This window comes from Lotus japonicus, chromosome 3, assembly GCF_012489685.1.
Source record: "Lotus japonicus ecotype B-129 chromosome 3, LjGifu_v1.2".
Lineage (NCBI taxonomy): Eukaryota > Viridiplantae > Streptophyta > Magnoliopsida > Fabales > Fabaceae > Lotus > Lotus japonicus.
The window spans coordinates 45364848-45379187 of record NC_080043.1 but is presented as its reverse complement, the minus strand read 5'-3'; the positions used below and the strand labels follow the sequence as shown (position 1 = coordinate 45379187).

Genomic DNA, 14340 nt, shown 5'->3' with positions numbered 1-14340 from the left:
ACTTTGAGAAATAAACTCATAATTTGACTAATTTGAATTGAAATCATTTTTATTAACGTTTAAGCATAGGAGAACTGAAGGGGAAAAATATTTACGAAAGGCGGGGGAAAAGTCGACCTTTGTTGTGGGTTTGGAGAGTTATCGGAATTGGGAAAGCCACTAAGGTGAGCTATGGTGATGATTGAAAGTCACCGAGTACGTTAGTACTCTTGGGGAAGTGTTATAGAGCCGTGTTGTATTGACCGACACCTAGTGCTCTTGTTGTTTGGGCTGTGTTGTATTGACCGACACTAGACCCTCGTGTAATCTTGTTGGTGGAGTTGTGTTGTATTGACCGACACTAACTCTTGGGTTGTTTTGAGTTTGGGTCGGAGCAGTTTGTTGTTTGGCTATCTAAAGGATAAGCCGGGGGAACTATAAGTTTCCAAGTACATTGGTACTCCTTCGCTCGTTGAGCAGTTTATTTAGCCATCCAAAGGATGAGCCGGGAAGCTTCACTGAGGCGTGAGACTTCGTGAAAGCATGGAACTTCACTGAAGCGTGAGACTTCGTGAAAGTGAGTAAGCTTCACTGAGGCGTGAGACTTCGTGAAAGCAGAAACTTCACTGAGGCGGGAGACCTCGTGGAGACGGGAACCTTCGCTGAAACGGGAGACTTTGCGGAGGCGTACACCTTTGCTGAAGCGGGAGACTTTGCGGAGGCGTGCAACTTCACTGAAGCGTGAGACTTCGTGAAGGCGCGAAACTTCACTAAAGCGTGAGACTTCGTGAATGTGTGAGATTTCACTGAAGCGTGAGACTTCGTGAAAGCGTAAGACCCCATTGAAGCGTGAGACTTCATGGAAGCGTGAGATTTCATCGTCGTTTACCCTAGGGCAACGACAGGGAACATTGGTTTAGTTGGATACGTGTGTGTTGGGAGGACGATACATTGTTTGACTAACCTTATCACCTAACTTCATATGTTGAGATTATGATGATTTGATGTTGATGAACATCGTTAGGTATTAATGATTGAACTGTGTAGGAGATTCGAGAACATGCTATGTATATACCTTAGAGTAGGCAATACATAACTTATATGTATATATATACAACATATGTATATATCCCCTTTATCACAAGTTGATTGTATATCTATTGTATTCTGTAAGTTGACCCTAGCGCCTTGGCTTTGTTTGTATGTTTGTGTTTGGGCGGTCGGCCTGCTGCCAGGCGTCTGTCAGCCGGTTCGTGATAATTCGTTGTGCGGGAAAGACCCGGAGCGGAACGACTATTACTGAAGCTTTCGACGAGGACCCGGACTTCATGCCTGATCGAGGGAGGGTCGATGATAGTAGTGTGGGGTATGGGTGGTTAGAGTCTTTTGGAGTTGGTTGTTACTGTAATAGCTCTGATTCGTTTTGCTTTTGGGACAGGGTAGGTTCCCGATGCATGGCTTTTTGTGTGGTTCTCTTACGGAGGGATCACAGTGAGTCAGTCGGACCATAGGGGTCTTTGCTTAGGCCATTTTGAGGCCGACTTTCTCCTAGTGGTTTGTAATTATACTTTTTCTCACTCACACTTCTGGATCTGTAAATATTTGCCTACGGGCACACTACTTTGGAGTCACTGCGAGTGTGTGTGACGTGGAAGTGCAGCTGAGGCTGTACATGTTTATATTTGATGTATATTGGTTAGTTTAGTAGTTCAGTTTTGTCTTTACTTCTTTATCGTTTTGATTTAAAGGAAAGAAAACGAAAAAAAATTACCTGTTTTCCGCGTAAAGATTATTTTTGGTTACTAAAGTGACACCTGGAAATCGGGGTGTTACAGGTATGGCATAGACGGTTACGGCATGCCAGTATGAGAAAGATTTCTCAGCTGAGTAAGCTCAACCTTGTCAGGGGCTTACCCGCTCTGAAGTTCTCTTCAGATGCTCTTTGTGAAGCATGTCAGAAAGGAAAATTCACAAAAGTCCCGTTCAAGGCAAAGTATGTTGTCTCTACCTCAAGGCCGTTGGAACTTCTGCATATCGACCTGTTTGGACCGGTGAAAACTGAGTCTATAGGTGGCAAAAGATATGGGATGGTCATTGTTGACGACTATAGCCGCTGGACATGGGTAAAATTTCTATCCCGCAAGGATGAGTCTCATTCTGTGTTCTCTACCTTCATTGCCTAAGTGCAAAATGAGAAGGCTTGTAGGATTGTGCGTGTCAGAAGTGATCATGGTGGAGAGTTTGAGAATGACAAGTTTAAGAGTCTGTTTGATTCCTATGAAATTGCACATGATTTCTCTTGTCCCAGAACTCCTCAACAAAATGAGGTTGTTGAGAGGAAGAACAGAACTCTTCAGGAGATGGCTAGAACCATGCTCCAAGAAACTGGCATGGCAAAGCAATTTTGGGCAGAGGCAGTAAACACAACATGTTACATTCAGAATAGAATCTCTGTGAGACCAATTCTGAATAAGACTCCTTATGAATTGTGGAAGAATATAAAACCCAACATTTCTTATTTTCATCCTTTTGGTTGTGTTTGCTATGTTCTAAACACTAAGGATAGATTGCATAAGTTTGATGCTAAATCTTCTAAATGTCTATTACTTGGTTACTCTGATCGATCTAAAGGTTTCAGATTTTATAATACTGATGCTAAAACTATTGAAGAATCTATTCATGTTAGATTTGATGATAAGCTTGACTCTGATCAGTCAAAGCTAGTTGAAAAGTTTGCTGATTTGAGTATAAATATTTCTGATAAAGGCAAAGCTCCAGAGGAAGCTGAGCCAGAAGAAGATGAACCAGAAGAAGCTGGTCCCTCTGATTCACAACCTCAGAAGAAGAGCAGAATCACTGCGTCTCATCCTAACGAATTGATTCTGGGTAACAAAGATGAACCAGTCAGAACCAGATCAGCCTTCAGACCCTCTGAAGAGACTCTGCTCAATCTGAAAGGATTGGTGTCCTTAATTGAACCCAAGTCAATTGATGAAGCTCTTCAAGACAAGGACTGGATTCTGGCTATGGAAGAAGAACTGAATCAATTTTCCAAGAATGATGTTTGGAGCCTAGTGAAGAAACCTCAAAGCGTTCACGTGATTGGAATCAAATGGGTTTTTAGAAACAAGCTGAATGAGAAAGGAAATGTAGTCAGAAACAAGGCAAGGCTAGTTGCTCAAGGCTACAGTCAGCAAGAAGGAATAGACTATACTGAAACGTTTGCTCCGATAGCAAGACTGGAAGCTATCAAACTACTGATCTTATTCTCAGTGAATCACAACATAATTCTTCATCAGATGGATGTTAAGAGTGCCTTCCTAAATGGTTACATCTCAGAGGAAGTCTATGTTCATCAACCTCCAGGTTTTGAAAATAAGAAGAACCCTGACCATGTTTTCAAATTGAAGAAATCTCTCTATGGTCTGAAGCAAGCTCCTAGAGCATGGTATGAGAGACTCAACTCATTCCTTCTGTAAAATAAGTTTGTAAGGGGTAAAGTAGATCCAACTCTCTTTTGCAAAACTTACAAAGATGATATCTTAATTGTGCAAATTTATGTTGATGATATTATATTTAGATCTGATAATCCATCTCTATGCAAAGAGTTCTCTGAGATGATGCAGGATGAATTTGAAATGAGTATGATGGGAGAACTCAAGTACTCTCTGGGTATACAAGTTGATCCAACACCAGAAGGAACGTACATCCACCAGAGCAAGTACACTAAAGAACTTCTGAAGAAGTTCAACATGACAGAATCTAAATTGCTAAGACTCCAATGCATCCTACATGCATCCTGGAGAGAGAAGATGCAAGTGGTAAAGTTTGTTAGAAGCTCTATCGTGGAATGATAGGATCACTTCTATACTTAACTGCATCTAGGCCATATATTCTGTTTAGTGTTCATCTATGCGCTCGTTTCAAATCAGATCCGAGGGAAACCCACTTAACTGATGTTAAGAGGATCCTGAGATATCTGAAAGGTACCACTAACCTTGGTTTGATGTATAAGAAAACATCAGAGTATAAGTTTTCAGGTTACTGTGATGCTGATTATGCTGGAGATAGAACTGAGAGAAAAAGCACTTCTGGAAATTGTTAATTTCTGGGAAGTAACTTAGTCTCATGGGCAAGCAAGATGCAATCAACCATTGCACTATCCATTGCAGAGGCAGAATATATCTCAGCAGCCATTTGCAGCACTCAGATGCTCTGGATGAAACATCTGCTAGAGGATTATCAAATCCTTGAGAGCAACATCCCAATCTATTGTGATAACACTGCTGCAATTTCACTGAGTAAGAATCCTATCTTACACTCAAGGGCAAAACACATTGAGGTAAAGTATCATTTTATTAGAGATTATGTTCAGAAGGGCGTACTTCTTCTGAAGTTTATTGATACTGACCATCAATGAGCAAATATCTTTACAAAGCCCTTAGCAGGGGATAGATTTAATTTCATTCTGAAAAATCTGAATATGGACTTTTGTCCAGCATGAAGATGGATCAGAACCTCTGGCTACGATGCTTCTCTATCAGAAGATGTCTAGTTCATAAGGTAACTCTATCAGAGTTTAAGTACCCATTGGTGCCAACTCTGAAGCTGAGACAGTAAACGTGTGTCAGTTGCTATGATACATCGTTCCTTGTGCCCGTGCTGACAATCTGTTGTAATGAGTGCAGATGTGCTTATCTCCACCGTGTGATATGTGTATTAACTGTTTGTAATGATGTCTTTAATTTTTAACCGTTGATTTTACTTTGCTTTTTAATCAACAACGGTTACCTTCTAAAACCACTACGCACACATGTTTCCCATCACTTTCGGTTTTACCTTCTCTCTCCTGCTTTTGCAAAACCCTTATCTTCTTCAATTCTCTCTCGCTTTCAACCTCTTCTCTTCTACCCAAACCTTCATCCTCCATAATGGTGAATCAAGAAAGAGCTGACTCCAGTGACAAGTCTGATTCCGCCGATGGAAGAGTTTTTCCCAATTTGGTTGTGGGTCTTCCAACTGGGCAAGTGGGTCCTGTCATGCGTCCTCGTTCGACTGAGAGTGCCCAATATGATGTGCAAGATGTTGTCCCACTTTCTCAGAGACAATGTGTGGTTACCTGCTGCTTTGCTCCTGAACAACTCCAGGTTCTTGCTGAATGGAAATTTGATTTTGATGTCATTGCTGCAAATGGGTTTGACCTGCGTCCTGAGATTCAAGCACAAGGCTGGGAAGGGTACTTTCAAAGAATCAGTGGTCCTGTGTTTGAGAAGCTCGTGAAGGAATTCTGGAAACACGCAAATTGCAATGAGCACCAAGTGGTATCCTTCATTATGGGAAAAAGGATCATCATAACTAAGAAAACAATTGCAAGGCTTCTGGGTCCAGAATCAAGCAAGGGTTACAGGTTTCAGTTGCAAGAATCAAAGGTCAAAGCCAACACCAAGGAGAAAGTCAACATGGCTCTCTACTCTACATGGAAGCCAGGAAAGAATGATTGCAAGACCAAGGAGCTTCACCCTGATTTGAGAATCTGGCACAACATTCTTCTACACTGCATCAACCAAAGACCAAAGGGAAGCTCTCCTGATTACATCAACTTCACCCAGAAGGCGTTGCTTTTCTTCATCAAAGACCACAAGAAGGTGTGCCTGCCTTACTTCCTCTTCTCCTATCTAAAGGAGTGCATCAAGAAGTCCAGAACCACTACCTCACCAAAATCTGCCATAAAATACATACCTTTTGGTAGTTTTCTCTCTGACTTCTTTGTGGAAAGCAAATTGGTAAATGCTCTACGAAGGCTAGGATGTTCTGGAGATAACTTCAATGCCACTTCCCTGAAGAGAATGGGCATGATTTTAACCAAGGCTGATTCCAGCACTGTCGAAGGAAGACCAAGGAAAAGGATTCCTCTAAAGGACTATCCTCTCTGGTCCAAGGCTGATGATCCAGAGGCAATTAGATACTATCTTGAGGATCTGAAGTGTTGGTCAATTCGCAAGTGTACGAATACCTCCGGGTTTTAAAATATCGAACCACAGGGATTGTGAGTGAGAATTGTTGGTTTAAGCCTAAAGTTTGCAAGTTCTTAAAGCAGTAAATTTCAAAGATTGGTTTTGGTTGATTGTGACAAGTGTTTTGCAAAAGGGCAATGATGAATAAGTTGTGAAAAACAAATGATGGAAAATTGCCTTGGGTTTTTGATCATCTAATCCATTTTAGTCCACCTATCCTATGCATGTGAAACCTTGATTTAATTCTTGTTGTTATAGCCTCAAGCGCAAGAAATGCTCCCAAACAAGTGCTCTCACAAAGGAATACTACATGAAAAACAGGGGGACCTAGTAACCACAACTAGTTCCAAGAGAAAGACCCGACAACCTACTTCATGCATCTTTTGAAAAGAGAAGAGTGTAGAGCCCATTCATGAGAATCATATAGATCTAAAAATCCTAGGATGAGATGTTTATTTAGTACACTGAGCACACAAACAATTTCATAGGTCCTGAATGTCATTCACTCAATAGCAACAAAGATCAAACATGCAAATATTCGAAGAGACTTTCAAAAGGGTTGAAACATTGGCTAGGTAAAGCATGATGGTGGTTGGTCCCTAAGGGAAAACTAGGCTTTCAAGCACATTGAGTGTGGTCCTCCTCTAATAACCCCGGAGCTTTTCACAACACACATTTTTCACAAGCCTCTTGCACCCCTTTTTTCAAACTCTTTTTTTTTCTTTTTTTTTCCAACTCCAACTTTTGTTTGGGAGTTCTTTTTCTTCTTTTTTTTTAACTTTAAATTTGGGGCACGAGACTATTTCACAATTTTTCAGCTCCACTCAAATGAAACAAGGACCAACACTCCCCAATATTCCAACCAAACATCCATCCCAAACTTTTGGCTACAAAAAGATTCTCCAATTAAGCTCAAATGGGACAACTAAGGGCAATGTTCAACCACAAACTCAGAATCTCAAGAAATCCTATAAGTCTCAAGAATAAAACAGAAATCACTAAGCATGCTATGAGTGAAATTAACGCAGAACCAAGAATTGCAAGTGAGTCAGGATCCTCCAAGGAATTTTTATGGTGAAGGGCCAAAGATAGACCCTTAATGGACTCACCTCGACTCCTTTCTCAAGAAACACTCGGAAGACCGAAGTCTCCTCCTCTCTTCCCCAACATGCAATCACTCATCCCCAAAAACAACAACAAATATTCACAAAAGCATTTTCAAAAACAGCACAAGTAGGGAAGCAAAACTATAGCTAAAAGCATGTGAGTATAGGGAAGTAAAAAACCCAAAAACAAATAGCTAATTAACAATGCATGAAAAAAAAAGAAAAACAAAAACTACAAATTGAAAAATATGCCAAAGATGCATGACCTAAACTAAGGATAGAAATACCTCAATAAACTCACTCCATGGGGTCATGGTCACCCCTTCCATCGCCATAATCCGGATGAACACCGGCATCATGCATCAAGCTCAGGTCTATCATCCCCTGCTCCAAGGTATTAAAATCCATGGGCCCATTATACATGGGGTCTGATGTGCTACCTCCCCTCCAATGGAGGTCAAGATCCCTGTGTAGGCGATCTTGCCTCAAAAACATCCGCCCGAAAGCGGCCTCCATCCAAGCAGGAGAAGGGTCAGCACGTGGTGGAGTAACCACCTCATTCACCACCTCAACATTTTCTTCTTCCTCCTCTTCTCCCGCTGGCTCCTCCAAGATCTCCAATGACTTCTCCTCTAAGAGCTCATGATAGGTGGCCTTCTCGGGGAAAAGCTCCTTCTCTTGGTCCTCCGTGAGGTGACCAAAATGCCTGCGAATGACTGCTGGATTGTAGTCAATCACATCTCCCCTGAACCAAGATGAATTCACCGGTGGCCTGGACCTGTCCTCTTGATTGTCACAGTAGGTGTTTGCGTAGAATTCCCTAACCATGACCTCACAAGCAAACGGAATGGGGTTGACCCAATTCTTCCACCTCCTAATCTCCATGGCTTCTTGCATGCCCAAGAGGTCTCTTCTTCCCTCCCGATAAAGAACTCCCCGCTCCTTCACACACTCCTTGTGTGCTAGGTGAGAACGGTAAAACTCCTCCTTTTTCAATGAAAGGAAGCGGGAGCGATCAAAGCTCCGGGAGGTGGAGGAAGAAGCTACAGCTCTTGCGTTGGTTCTTGCTCTTTTTGCAGGCATCTGCAAAGTTGTTAGCACATACACAAGCCACAGACGTTAGAAATGTTAGTTCAAAAATAAAAAGAAATGAAAGGAGAAACTTTGTACACAAACAAAAATAGAACAACCTAAGAGCACCCAACAAGTCTCTTAGTGATTTTGGCAAAGAAAGAAAGATTACCACAAAAGAACTTGCCAAAAATCGACTAAGAGAACTCATTGAGGCATTCTAACAAACACCTTGTAAGCAACAACTAAACTACACTAAACCACAAAATCCTAACTACCCATTCCTCACAAATTCACAACCCCTTTCTAATTAAGCACAACACCAACCCATAATTAACAAATACTGTTGGGTCCAGGTGGGCCAGCATCCTGCCTGCTAGGTAGCATTCGAAACGGGGCGCTGTCTGCTATATAAGAAATAACGTTGCGCCCTCACTAACACCAATCGGTTTTGGCGTAGTGGTAAGCGCGTGATCCTACAAGTGGTATCAGAGCCAGGTCCCGTGTTCGAATCCCACGGAAGGCATGCTGTGCAGCTAGTTTGGCTGGTAGGTGCTGGGGGGGGGGGATTGTTGGGTCCAGGTGGGCCAGCATCCTGCCTGCAGGTAGCATTCGAAACGGGGCGCTGTCTGCTACGCTATAAGAAATAACGTTGCGCCCTCACTAACACCAATTGGTTTTGGCGTAGTGGTAAGCGCGTGATCCTACAAATACAACCCAAACCCGACTTGCACTAGCACAAATTCACTCACCCTTACCCAAAAGAAGCATGCATTGCAAAACTCAAGAACTATGATGAAAGGAAGTGGAAAATGGAACTTACCTTGACTTGAGAGTGAGTGGGTGTAAGTGGAAGAGACTTGATGCAATGCAGAACCTTGAAGTAAAAGGAAGAGCCAAGGTGTGTGCAAGTGAGAAATGAGAAGTAGAGATGGGGTTTGGAGAGAGTGGGGTGCGTTTATATGAGGGAAATGAGAGTTAAGAGTGGGAAAATGAAAGGTTGGGGTTTTAAAACTCAAAATGTGGGCAAAAATACGAACAGGAGCGCTCGAGCGCTCGAGGGGAACGCTCAGGCGCTCACACCAGTTCCGGAGGCAGTGCCTCTGCCACTAATTGGCGCCTAGGCGCTCATGAATTGGCGCCTAGGCGCTCAACCCAGTTTTTTTTCACAAAATTTTTTACTTTTTTTTTTTGAAATTAAACACCTAAAATACTACAAAATTAAAAGATAGAAAATAACAAAATGAAAAGAATGGGTTGTCTCCCATTTAGCCCTAGGTTATAGTCCTAGGTGGACTCTCCTTCCGATGGTGTTAGGAAGGAAATTCCTTTCCATTGATTAACTTACCACAAGTGCAAGGAAGAAACCTTGCACAAAACCTCTGGAGTAAATCCTCCCATGAGGCAATGTCCTCTTGCTCATCAAACCAAGCTCTAGCCTCCCTTGTCAAAGAATGAGGGAAGAGTTTAATCTTCAGTTCATCACTTGAAACACCCTCAATCTTAGCAAGGGTGCTAGCTTGGGTAAACTTCACCATATGAGCATGTAAGTTCTCGTACTTGGACCCCCCATACTTGTTACCACTAACAAGCTTGATGAGAGCCGGATGGAACTCATCAATTTGGGCATTAACTTTGGGGGTCTCTTCTAAAACCTTTGTCCTGCTTCTAATCACATCACAGGATAGTCTCAATCATAGGATTAAAAACAGAAAACCGTACCTTTTCCTTACCAACACGGAGAATGAGGTGACCCTTGTCAACATCAATCTTAGCTCTACTAGTAGCTAAGAAAGGTCGACCAAGGATGAGAGGAATCTTCTCATCCTCCTCCATATCAAGCACAACAAAGTCCACGGGGAACACATACTTGTCCACCCGCACCATTACATCCTCCACAATCCCATATGGAGTCTTGAGGGATCGCTCCGCCATTTGCAAGGAGAGCATGGTTGGAGTAACCTCTCCTAGGTTAAGCCTCTCAAACATGGTGAGCGGCATCAAATTGATGCTCGCTCCAAGATCACACAAGGCTTCCACATCCGTTGTGCCTTCAATTTCCACCGGAATAGTGAAACTTCTGGGGTCCCTTCTCTTCTTTGGCATCTTCCGCTGCAAAATGGCACTACATTCCTCCGTCGTCAACACTGTCTCTTCTACTCCCTTCAATCTTCTTCTCTTATGAAAAATATCCTTCATAAACTTAGCATATATAGGCATTTGTTCCAAAGCATCGGCAAAAGGAATACTAATGTGGAGCTTCTTGAAAACATCAACAAATTTTGAAAACTTTTTATCTAAGCTCTTCTTAGCCAATGCTTTAGGGAACGGAACCTTGCTAGTTTCAGGACTAAGATCAACTTCCTCTCTCACCTTAATAGGCACAACTACTTCTCCTCCCACTATCTCCTCTCTCTTTTCCCCCTCTGTTTTTTTCTTCAATTCACTCATCACTCTCCCACTTCTAGTGGCTACAACAGAGGCATTTTCTTGCTTAGGATTGGGGATAGTGTCGGAGGGAAACTTACCTTGAGGTCTCTCGGCTATTTGCTTGGCCAGCTGGCCAAATTGATTCTCAAGATTCTTGATAGCCGCCTCTTGATTCTTGTAATTGTTCTCCGTCCGGTTGATGAAAGTTTCCACCAACTCTTCTAAACTCTTCTTGGAACCACTACCTTCACCTTCTCCTCGCTCTTGAGGTTGTCTTGAGCTTTGGCCTTGGAATCCTTGGCTAGGAAATTGTCTTTGAAAACCATTTCCTTGCCCACTACTACCTTGACTCCAAGAAAAATTAGGGTGATTCCTCCATCCTGGATTGTAAGTATTTGAAAATGGGTCATTCCGAGCTTGACCCATAGCCTTCACTTCCTCCTCCGGTCTAGTCTCTGTGCATTCTTCGCTGTCATGTGGCCCTCCACAAGTCACACACTCCACCTTGGCAACTCGACCACCAATCTTGGTAGTCTTCATTTGATTTTGAATCTCATTCATTTGCTTGGAGAGTTGCTTGTTGGAGGCCATAAGTTGATCATAAGCTTCAACCTCAAGGACTCCTCTTCGGGCTTGGCGATCATTACTAGAGTTCATGGCTCTTATAGCCATCTTTTCAATCAACTCATACCCCACTTGTGGAAGTAAGGCATCGAACTCTCCACTAGAAGCCGCATCCAAACCAAACCTCGAAGAATATTGGAGACCATCATAGAACTTTGCTACTTGCTCAGCTTGAGTAAGGTTATGTTAAGGACACCTCCTCAAGAGCTTCTTGAACCTCTCCCAAGCTTCATAGAGATTCTCATCGGTGGATTGAGTAAAAGTCATGATGTCACTCTTGAGCTTTCTCAAGAGTGCTCTTGGAACAAACCTTGTGGTGAACTTCTCAGCCAAGTCTTCCCAAGATGTAATGCTACCTTGGGGTTGTGAGTTCAACCACTCCTCAGCAGTATCCCTCAATGAAAAGGGGAATAAACTCAAGCGGATGGTGTCCGCTGAAACATTCTAAACTCTGTAGGTGTTGCAATTGCGGATAAACCGCTCCATGTGTGCATGAGGATCTTCAAGAGCACCTCCACCATACTGATTTTGGCTCAACAAATTAATGAATGCCGGCCTCAGCTCAAAATTTCCCATGCCATCGGGGGAAACTATGCTGCCCAGATAATCGTAGCTCATGGCAGCCAAGGTGAGGTCTCCAAGAGAACGATTGGCATTTTCCAATTCTTCCTCTTGAAGTCTTTGAGCAAGAGCCTCATTCACTCTTTCTTCAATGTGGGCTTGCATCTCCTCCTCCGTCATATGGGCAGCCATGGCGGCTAACTCAGCAGCTCTTTGTTGAGCTCGTCGACGACGGAGGGTGCGTTCTGGCTCCGAATCAAACAGCAGTGGATCCGAACCAAGTCTACCGTGCATAAACTGAAATCACAAAACAGAGAAAAGGTTAGTAACACCTATTCAATGCAATGCTTAGTAAAACAAACAAACAATCTTTTTAACTTAAACCGAAAACCACAAACAATCCCCGGCAACGGCGCCAAAAACTTGTTGGTCAATTCGCAAGTGTACAAATACCTCCGGGTTTTAAAATATCGAACCACAGGGATTGTGAGTGAGAATTGTTGGTTTAAGCCTAAAGTTTGCAAGTTCTTAAAGCAGTAAATTTCAAAGATTGGTTTTGGTTGATTGTGACAAGAGTTTTGCAAAAGGGCAATAATGAATAAGTTGTGAAAAACAAATGATGGAAAATTGCCTTGGGTTTTTGATCATCTAATCCATTTTAGTCCACCTATCCTATGCATGTGAAACCTTGATTTAATTCTTGTTGTTATAGCCTATGTACTTACAAGTTGATTCCTCACAAAAGTAACTCTCTCAAACTGAAAGATAAGCCCAATTCCTTGTGTACTTAAACATTCATAAGAGGTAAATAAGCATGTATGTTCAGGCCAACAAAACCCTACCCTCACTCTATGCCTAGAAGCAAGTATAGAAGGATCTATTCCAATTCATGTCCCTAAATCATGACAAATTTCCATTTGATTATAATCTAGCCTATATCAAAGGTGCACCAAAGCTAAGCATGCAATAAGGAATTGAAATACAAGATTGAATCAAGACTCAAGCATAGAGATAGGATTTAACAAACTAAAATTTCATAGAATCTCTTAAACCAAAGCAAAAAGTAAACTAGCCACTCATGGCTTCATAAAGAAAATGTAAAGAAAACCTGAGAAAGAATACAAGTTGGAAGCCTCCCTTGGCCCCAAAGTTCTCCTCAGCTCTAAAACTTGATCAAAAATGAGTGAAATGTCCAAATGTATCAAAGAAATTGGCCTAAGCCTTATTTATAGGCAAAATAAACGTGGCTGGGCGCTCAGGCGCCAATTCAGAGCGCCTGAGCGCCAATTGCATGTTAAAAAACATGCCTCTGGACCTAATTGGCGCATAGGCGTCCATTCCCAGCGCCTAGGCGCTTAAGCTCGCCTGAAAAGGACTTTTTGGCTTCTGAAACTCCTCTTTTCAATCCTCTTTAAGTTCTCCATCAATTCCATGCTTCTTGGCCTTCTTTCTCCTTTAGTTTCTGCTCTCCAAACCTAACCAACAAGTCAAGAAAGATTCTAGAAGCTCCAAGAGCTCATTAGCACAAGAGGTCCTTCATAAAACAAAAGAAAATCATGCAAGTCCTAAACTTAACTTAAAATGCAAGAAAACTCCCTATAAAACTACAAAATTACCAAAACAAAACAAAGACTCAAGAAAAGATAAAAATGCATGAGAATGCATGAAACACTACATGAGACTCAACAAAAAGACTCAAAACAAACAAAAAATGACCCTAAAAACACTACTAAAATAGGGTCATCATGAAGCAGCAAGGCTTTGAGATTGATGTGAACAAATTCTTCAGAAATCTCCCAGAGCCTCCGGACTTTGAGTCCCCAAGGAAGAAGAAGACCAAGAGGAAGCAAGTTGAAGCATCTGAGGAGAAGGATCCCTCTGATGGTGATGACAACGATGATGATGATGCTCCACCGCCTAAGCAGAAGGCTAATAAGGTCAGGATTGCACCTCAAGTAGTTATCGTGGAAAATACTCAGGAACAAGTTAGACCTGCACCCTCCATCAGAATCACACGATCTGAAGCAAGAGCTTCAAGTAAGTTTGCTGCCCTTTCTGATGATGATTTAAATTTGCTTGATGTAACCAATCCTAAACCATCACCAATTCATCAACAAACCTCTCACCCTTCCCCCCTAGAGACTTCTTCTTTCAACCTACCATTGAGGAAGAACCTCTTTGGAAAATGCTTCAAGCCAACAAACCCTCTGCCTCCACTACACCTATCATTCTTCCATACCATTCAGAAACCTATGAATCACAAGCCTCTGAACAACAAACCTCCGCACCACAAGCCTCTGAAGCTCTAGACTCTGATAAAACCAAAACCAATCCACAATCACGTCATCCATATGATCGTGACAACCTCTCTCCTATTCCATCTGTATCCTTTCCCACCAATGTTCCATTTTCTTCTCCATCCAACAAGTCAGAAGCCACTAGACAATTCTTTCAAATTGCTAGAGAAATGCTCTCTGAAATCCCTGAGCATTTCATCAATGTTCCTAGTCCTCGCCGCTACCCTGGACCTAGGCCAGAACCTTTGGTTCCTCCTG

General features: G+C 42.3%; 1 non-coding gene across 1 annotated transcript; it reads left to right on the top strand.

Annotated features, from left to right (window-relative positions):
* The first annotated feature begins 11402 nt into the window (after nt 1-11402).
* On the top strand, nt 11403-11509 carry LOC130709615 (small nucleolar RNA R71). The gene has a single exon (XR_009010094.1). It is a non-coding gene; the product is annotated as a small nucleolar RNA R71 (small nucleolar RNA).
* The last annotated feature ends 2831 nt before the right edge of the window (nt 11510-14340 follow it).